This window comes from Protopterus annectens, chromosome 2.part0, assembly GCF_019279795.1.
Source record: "Protopterus annectens isolate FY-2018-M chromosome 2.part0, PAN1.0, whole genome shotgun sequence".
In the NCBI taxonomy this organism is placed as follows: Eukaryota; Metazoa; Chordata; order Ceratodontiformes; family Protopteridae; genus Protopterus; species Protopterus annectens.
The window spans coordinates 769,893,639-769,901,009 of NC_056728.1; positions in this window are offsets into that span (position 1 = coordinate 769,893,639).

The window sequence follows — 7,371 nt, forward strand, 5'->3', positions numbered from 1 at the left end:
AGTTGTGTGTCAGGACTGCTAACTCGGCACGTAAAAATCAACTACCAGTCATTAGCAGACCGGAGTTCCGCTGTGGCGACCCCTATCCGGGAAAAGATGAAAGACACAAACAAACAAAAATAAAAGACCAAAAATTCATGTCTGGGGCATGTGAAAATAATCTTCTTCTCTGGGGTAACTAGTATCCTCTCAGTACCAAGGGGGTGTCATGGCTAAAGCTCTTGATGACCTTTTGGATGTAAGCTTAGTATGAACTTATAAACTTATATCGATACAGTTGTGACTACTATGTTGTGACCAATTCCTTATGAGAGCCCTGCTTTTACAATGTGATGCAAAACTACTAATTGTTGAAAAATGCTCCCCTGTACGTCCTTAAGCACATACCACCAGTGCTGTCTGAGAATAAAAAGATGCACCTAATTCAGAATAGGACTTAAAGGAACGAGCTTTGGAGTGCTGCAGAACAGCTGTCCCACCCTTACTGCGTCAGGTCCTTCTCCTTATCCTTCATTCAGTGCATGACCCTTTTATTGCCTTACTTCATATTAATCCTGCAACCCCTTTCCATAACCTGTAGGAGGGAGTCCAGTTGGGGTCTATGTCACATAATCGAACAGCCACATTGTTGAACGTATCATCTCATTGACAATGCAGGCTGTCAAACCATTCTGACTGAGATTATTGTGTTAAGTTAGGGATCAGGAAATTTGCCTTTTTCCCCATTGTAGTGCTGTCTCACAGCTGGTATATATAATTAACAGGTGGCGTGGGGTCTGATGGCCTGCATTGTTGACGAGATGACATTTGACAATGTGGCCATTCAATTATTTGTCATAGATCTGTCTGGCTGTTTTTCAAAAGAGTTCTACTATTATGTCTTTTCCATCCCCATCTTTACTTCTAGGCTGTTGCTATCTGCCCAGTCATATTCCTTTCTCACCTAACTAGTCAGACCAGTACCATCTCAAGCTACCCTAGTTTCCCATGATATTTTACTTTTCTCTTGCAGACCCCACATCTTCTGCCGCTCACAGCTCTCAGAGCCAAGCAGCTTCCCCCAAATCTTAAGCAGCTCACCAGTCTATCGTCTTCTCTTCTTGTAAAGCTTGTGTTACTCCTTTCATATTCCACTTTTGGATCCCTCACCTTCTCTGTTTTTTATTATTATTATTATTATAATTATTATTATTATTATTATTATTATTATTATTATTATCTTTTTTTCTACTGATATATCTTTTTATTTTACCTACCTGGGTCATTCTGTATCATGTTTTAGCCTTAACCTGCTAATTAAATGCCACACAACTGTACATGTATGCATGACCCCGAAAGTAATCCTTGTTTATGTTACCATTGTCTTTTAGAAGCCAGAAATGGAAAATGGGCTTAAATGAATGTAAACATTCTTACCTTGAATGCACACCTTAATGGTGTAATATAACATGCTTGACAAGTTACAAGCCAGCTTTCGGAAAAGAAATATAACCTTGCTATGCTTATGAATCTTGCTTTGTGTCTCTTTCGGTGTTAATAAACCAATGCAGTAAGTAAGGCCATTTCACCATATTTGCATGAATAAATAAATAATAATTAAAAAAAAACATAGTTATATCAGTTATGTCATGAGACAGCAATGGTGGTAGTAAAGTTAAGAGTATACAAGTTAGAGCTTTGTCCATTCTTTATTTGTAGTTATTTACAGATAATATTTGCTTCCAGAGAATCAAATTAAATGGCCAGTTAACTGAAGCCATATTGTATTTCAATAACCCTACACGCAAACATGCATACCTGGAAATAGACAGACAGAACAGTATGTGCCCTAGGCTGCCCTGCTGAAGACCACTGACAACATGCTTTTACATCACCACTCTGGATTCCAATTAAACAATGACAGTGCATATTAAAGTAAAGGGTAACACCAGAACAAAGACAGAAAGCCCTTTGCATGCTACTTCATACACAAACTAATATTGTTTACAGTTTTTAAGAGCAAATTCAGATAACTACAAAATAGCAATAGCATTTTGAGCAAGCTACTGTAGGAGTGCAATATTAAAAAATTCTGTACAATATTTGACATAAATGCAACTTTCAGCAGAATGAGGGTAGGAAAGGTGTTTGCAGGAAACTGTAAGGGATTCTGTACTTGACAGATAGACCAGTCAATTCAACTGGAAGTTAACAACATTCCTGTGTGATTACGTAAACAGTGTTTAGAAAAACAGAAACATTAAAGTATTTTTTCAAAATTTATTTAAGCTCATTTAGAATAATGACTACTGCAAGCCAACATTTACAACAAAGTAACAGTATGTGTGTGTGTGTGTGTGTGTGTGTGTGTGTGTGTGTGTGTGTGTGTGTGTGTGTAGTAACTGGCAAAAGGAGGCAAAAATGACATAAATGCTGATATAAGCATGCCGGTATGCATCAGCTGAGAAACAGCCTTGGTGTGTGCAAAATATAAACTTAGAAAAAAAAAGTTGTTTTTTTACATTGGGCAAGCCCCGCTGCATCCACCATATGGGGGGGGGGGAGGGCTATGCCCCACAATTCACCATATGGGGGGGGGGCTATGCCCCACACACCCTGCTAATTATTTTCACATATTCTGAGATTGCACAAACATTGGGTAAGGGCATATTCCCCAACTCCAGGAATTGTGCAATCTCACATTCCTGCCAATCAGCTGCTTAGTCGATCATATGCCATCTGCTAAACAGACATTGACCAAACACACACTCTTGTCTTCCTGTAGGGAACTCATATGCATGTGTGTGTATGTGTTTGCATGTGAAAATCAAGCAAATAACCACAGAAATCAGGAATAAAGTTCAATTTTAAGAGAAAACTTAAAACCATCACGTATCATGATCAACTTCAAGTACCCTCAAAGAAGATTCCAAAGACATGGCCCTTGGTAGACAAAATTCATATGAATAATCAAAGCAAAATCTTGGACCCTTCAGTAGCCCAAGGGTGGAAGAGATGCAGACTGTGAGAAGGTTGATAACAGATGAGAAATTCTCTGACAAAAAGGATCCTTGCAAGACATACTAGAGCAAGACCTTTGTACGTTTTTTTGTGTGCGTGTGCGCATGAGCGTGTATGTGTACGTGTGCGCAAATGTGTGTGTATTTTTGTTAGTGTGAGGATATTTTTGTGTCTGTATCCTGCAGAGCTGAGATTATTTTCAAATAGATGAGGTATAAAATTCAATGACAGACAAAAAAAGGCACTGACTGAAATTACATTTACTGACCAATGGAGAGCATTTACACTGATGCAGGTAATGTAACTGCCACAGTCCCACAGGGCTCTGTACTCAAGTTCATGTTATTCTCACTCTTTATTAATGATATCTTTAGTGTAATACCTTCACATAACATAATTATCATTGTGGGTGACATTATCTTGTACAGAGACCCCTTCAGCAAATTTAGTTTAGACAACACTTTAAGAAGACTTCTGTGCTCTTTGCAACTGGTTAAACAAAAATAATTTCACCTTAATTGTCTCCAAAACAGCAGCAATATTCTTTTGGACCAAAGCCAAACTCAATAAAACCACTCCTTTACTAATCAGAACCCCAAAGAAAGAAACTATTTTATCAGTGGAGAAATACAGATATATTACTGTATTAACCTGCTACATTCAAACCATAATGACCTAAGTGTCACTAAGGTGCATGTCATACAGGAGAAAATATGGAGACTTTCACATGCAATACTACTACTGTCATGTGATTTACCTTATGCCTGAGTATGAATATGTATATACGCACACATACACACATATATAGATAGATAGATAGACAGACAGATAGATAGATAGATATATAGATAGATAGATATATGTAGATACACACACACACACACACACACACACACACACACACACACACACACACACATATATAGATAGATACACACACACACACACACACACACACACACACACACACACACACACACACACACACACACACACACACACACACAAACACATAAATATACATTCACATATACTTGAAACAATACACAAAACAATGTGCTTTGCAACATATGTTCTGGGACCTATACATGCTATACTCCACTGAGTTTTTCTATCTATCTATCTATATATATATATATATATATATATATATATATATATATATGGGTCCCTATCAGGTTATCAAAGTTTCAAAACTTTGAAATTCATATGGTTGGGACCCTTTTATCGAAGTTTTGAAACTTCAAACATTTTGAGTGGAGATCACGGTACAGCGCATAATGGAAAATTTACCCTTTTCCACAATGTAATGTGATCAAGGAGTTGGTATATTTAATCAGCAGGAGGTGTGGCGGGTGCAGCCACCTATGTAGGTGGTACAGGGGTCAATATTCTGATATGGATCACTATATATATAGATATATATATATATAATATATATATATATATATATATATATATATATATATATATATATATATAATATATATATATATATATATCAGTTGATCGAGTTTTCAGAAAATTTAAATTCATATCAGCAAGACGCTATATATATATATATATATATATATATATATATATATATATATATATATATATATATATATATATATATACATGCATACCTGCATACATGTGCATATACTCTTATTTGAATTTATACATACTTTTATAGAGAAGAAAATAATATATAATCACTTTATTTTTTTTTCCCACTAAGTGGTCATGGGCAGTAATCATTACAACTGATTACCTGTTGTCAACATGAGAAATATGGAACTGTTAAGATACATAATAGTCGTCCTCTTTTGAAAACAGCAGGACCACCTTCTTTAGGGTGTGGAATCTGACTGCAGGTATCAAACCTTCAGACACATGGCTTTGCACTTTACAGCTTAACTGCATTTCATGTTGAGCTACATTTGCCATTACTCAGCACTCAGCAGTAACCGCCCTTCACAATAGTGTGTGTGTGTGTGTGTGTGTGTGTGTGTGTGTGTGTGTGTGTGTGTGTGTGTGCGCGCATGCGTGCGCAGCAAGGGAAATGTGCAGAAAGACATGGGAAACTATCTTTTCTATATCATAGTAAACTGATTTTGCCTGCACCCTTTGCAGAGGACAATAGCATACACTTAAAACAGTGGTGTGCGTAAAAGACAAATGTTCTTAAAAAGTGTATATATATATATATATATATAAGTGCATTAGCTATAAATATGTATATATGTATGAAAAAAAAAATTATGAACCTGAGTACATAAGTAGAAAACATTATGTGGCCCGTGATACTGAGTTTTGTGGACACTAAAGGAATGCTTAGTTACTCACAATCTACTCAGAGTAGGTGCTGATACTCATATGTATGGAGCTAATCAGATGCATAACAGTGTTTTTCTTTAAGAAACATTATGACTAGAATGAGAAAAAGAATGCAAATTCAGGATTTGAATCCACCAACACATAGCTTTTCACCTTATAGCTGACATGCATTTGCTGTTGAGCTACCTTTGTAGTTACTTGCTGTGATTTAAAATTCTGAGTAATATGCATCAATTAACAATTTCCATGTGGTTCCACAGATCAGCAGTTATATGGCATAAGTGAAAGATTAATCTGTATTATCCTAGTGTCTTCTCAAAACTAACAATCTCAGTTAACTGTGGCATGTGTAATTATCCACAGTCTAACATTGTACTGGGTTAGTGTCTGTGACAAATAGTGCAGTACTTCCAACATCATTACTAGAGTTGAGAAACACTGTCATATTTTCAGAAACACTACGGTCATGTAATTATAACCATTATACAGAGAATTGTGAAGGCCAAGTGGAATAACTCCCATTAGTAAGCGTGTACACATGATACAGTGAAAACACATTTCAATCTCAGTAAATTCTGTTTTTTTAATAAAATGCAACTATAAGTTCAAAGTGTTAGAGTATGTAATGTTTCACTTACTGTAGGGATCTGGTAGATTACTGTGGACCTGGGTAATTCAATCTTGCAGTTGTTGTTACTCCTTCTGATAAACACCATTACAGCAGTGGTGTACCTGCATGACTGTCCTGAAAACCCTGGTTCATCCGCACAGCACCTTGGCAATCCAATTCCAGAAATTGATCATTGCAAAGTTCTTCTGTCATGCCCTCATCCTCACTTCATATCATCAGCTGCAAGGCCTCCTTCTCAGTGTGGTTAGGAGCTTGGAAGTGCCTCATTCTCCTCTCAGCTGAATGCTGTGAGAAAACTGTTCACTGAGGTACCACTCAATTTGCAGGTAGCAAAGGAATAATCTGGAATTGTAGCTCAGTCATGATTTATATTTGGCACAGTGATGCTGGTATCATTCCAATGGTGAATTTTATAGATGCCCTGTACACATGCACATACACATACACACATTGGCTAGTGCTGGACATGTGTTCTGAAATCTGACCACTTATGATGAGTTATTGCCTAATGCACTGAAATCTGAGCATTTAAACCGACATACGTGGATGTGATTTTAATTATGCTCATTAATTATGCATGGTGCAAATGGTATTTAAGTCAGGTGTGTGCTTATCTCCTCATATTATTAGCTTTATTCACAAGGAACAGTTGATGGAAAGCTAAGAGGAAAGTGTAATACATGTTTTTCTATATTCTGATATACAAACTCATGAATCATGTATAGTGACAAGTTTTCATATACTTTGGGGTTACTGTTGACATTGGTTTTCACACTTCCTAAGTCTTTGTCTAACTCTTTTTAAGTATGTCTTCCTGAAATTGTTAGAAATTCTAAGCTGGCTCCTTCTAATGTGTGGAATGTGACACCAAATTGTGCTTCATTGTTATTTAGTGGATAATGTTGGACTCCAAGTGAAGCTGCAGGCACCGTTTGTTTAATTGTTATTCATATTGTAGTTTGCAGGTATTGATGGATTACAAGTGAATCCACATTGACAGAATTATGCAGTCTGGGTTGTGGATTCTGATAGATAATGAAACCTGAAGCATGGCTCATTTGTGCAGAGCATAAACATGCTTGGCAATCATGCCACTGACGTCAGAAACTTCAGAGGGAACCTTGTCTCTTCCATCACTGGATAAATACTTTGCATTACTAAACTGCACTTTTCAAGTCAAGTATAAGTACTGTTGTTACTCTGGAGTATTATTAGGTAAGTTTTAGATTGCTGTGTTTCTACCACTTCATTTAAAACTGCATTTTCTTCACTGTGTCTACTGTTTAGAATAAACTGTTAAACTTGAGCATTTCCTGTACTTTACTTGTTTACTAGTTATTTTGAGCCTTTATAAAGGTGTCATGTTTGCAAGAAGTTTGGCTCTGTGCAACAGGTTTTAGCAATGCCCTGTAAAGATG